This window comes from Silurus aristotelis (assembly GCF_946808225.1).
Source record: "Silurus aristotelis genome assembly, chromosome: 1".
Lineage (NCBI taxonomy): Eukaryota > Metazoa > Chordata > Actinopteri > Siluriformes > Siluridae > Silurus > Silurus aristotelis.
The window spans coordinates 33,276,357-33,278,443 of NC_139574.1; the positions used below are offsets into that span (position 1 = coordinate 33,276,357).

At 37.0% G+C, this 2,087-nt stretch overlaps 1 protein-coding gene across 1 annotated transcript in view; it reads left to right on the forward strand.

The window, feature by feature from the left end:
- The window catches only part of pianp (PILR alpha associated neural protein), a 169,691-nt gene that overhangs the window by 105,137 nt on the left and 62,467 nt on the right, over window positions 1-2,087 (forward strand). The window lies entirely within an intron of this gene.

A 2,087-nucleotide genomic window follows, 5' to 3' on the forward strand; every position in this document is an offset into this window, starting at 1 on the left:
TGTGTGTGTGTGTGTGTGTGTGTGTGTGTGTGTGTGTGTGTGTGTGTGTGTGTGTGTGTGTGTGTGTGTGTGTGTGTGTGTGTGTGTGTGTGTGTTCGTATGGGAAAGAGAGATCGGGTTAAAGGAAGATGAAAGGATACGATTCTTTTCTAAGGTGGTCATGTAAACACCGTTAACTAAGCTGTTTGTAAATGATCGCGTGAGGAAAGTTTGGAAAAGGATTCTCTTGGGGCTGCTTGAAATGCTGTGGACAGGAATGTTCATACAGCAGGCCTGGTTTTAAAATACGTACAAAGTTTAGTGCGACTCGAAGTGTGCTTGTATCAAGAACATATCCATGTGGCAGTACATGGGGATCCGGGAGCAAGAATTTACGCATTAGGTTATATTATTAGCATGAATTAAAATTAAAGAATATGATAATGAACCATTCTGTATTCAACAACAGAATTTCCTCTGTATACACAAAGAATTTTAATAAAGAGGTTTAATAAGATTGACATTTATGAGGGGAAAATATAATTAAAGTGCTGCTGTATAATCAGTTTCATCATTATTATTATTATTATTTATATATAAGGATGAAATATGGGTTAAAATCATTTACATTTCTGCGCTTTCTGCATTTCTAGCTCTGAGTGCTTGACCTTTTATGGCGGTCGTTTTGTGGGTGTCTCTAACGGCGAATGAGCTTCTTTGGAAACACGTGGTATTTTTAGCCCTTTGCCAGAAATGAGTACAAGTGAAAAGTGGCATTTCTGGGAAAAAATTTTTTAACCAGGCCTGATGTTAACGTTTCTTCTACACCATCGAACAGCCCCGAAACATCCTGAAGTTCCAGCAGGGGGAAAAAAAATTCTTATCCCTTAGCTTATTTGCTTTGTTCATTATTTATCTAGCATCAGTCATGTTCAGACAGTCGTTATATGTTGATGAGAAAAAAATTTAAATAAATAAAATATATATATATATATACACATACATATTACAGTTGATACTCCCAAACCATCCTGTTTGAGGACTTTGATGAAGCAAAAATGTAAAACATTCATTCCTCAATGTGTTGACGATTTGTGTAAATAAAAATCATCAGTCACATTCATCTCGTGTTGAATTTCGATTTTATTTTAAGCTACACAGTGAATGAATCTCCAAGAGATGAGAATGTGTTCTACTGAACAACGTTACATGGTCCAGTGAAATTTCGTGAATAAATTAGTTACCAAAAATATACTATTCTTGCATTTTTAGAGGACTATTAAAGATATAGAAATAGATTTCAGTCTAGATAAATAGATTCATACGAATATAAAGGTAGCAGCGGCAAGTATCCTAAAGCGGATCTGGTGTTTTTGGAAACTGGCCCTGAGGAATATTTATAGCCCCGGAAATTCAACCCTGCTCTAATGACTAATGGCAATTGATTTCTTTTTATTTCCTGCACTTGAAACACAAAGTGTTTTTAACAAAGCTGCAGTCTTTGCTGAGAAACTGCTAAGCAGCACTGAGGACTGTAAGTAAAATAAGTGTACAGAGCCTAGGAAAAGTTTGGAAACACCTATAGACACATGCTTTTTAATATGCAACAAACTAGTAAAAAAGAACATAAGAATTGGACAGTAAATGGCTGGAGGAGTGTTCTGTGGACAAATTAGTCCAAATTGGACATTTCTGACTAAGAGAACTTATGTAAGATGGAATACAGTAGAATAGATGTTAGCAGACTGTCTCACATCCACAGTTAATCATGGAAGCCTAATAGTTCGGGATTGTTTTGGAGCAGGGAAGGTTGGAGACTTATTCTGGATAAAAAGAACCAACATGGCCGCCATTCCATACTTCAACACCATGCAATTCCGTCTTGACTGCGGTGCATTGGAAACAACGTCACCATACAACAGGACATATACAGCATACGTAGTGTTATCTATTATAGAACGACCTGCCCAGTCACCGCACCCAAATCCTATTGTACTGCTCTGGGATTAACTGGATCACAAGGTCAGAAAGAAATCTCCAACTAGTAAAAAACGACCTTGGGGAAGTTTTACAGGATTCACAAGCAAAGTATTTCAGCTGAATGTCCG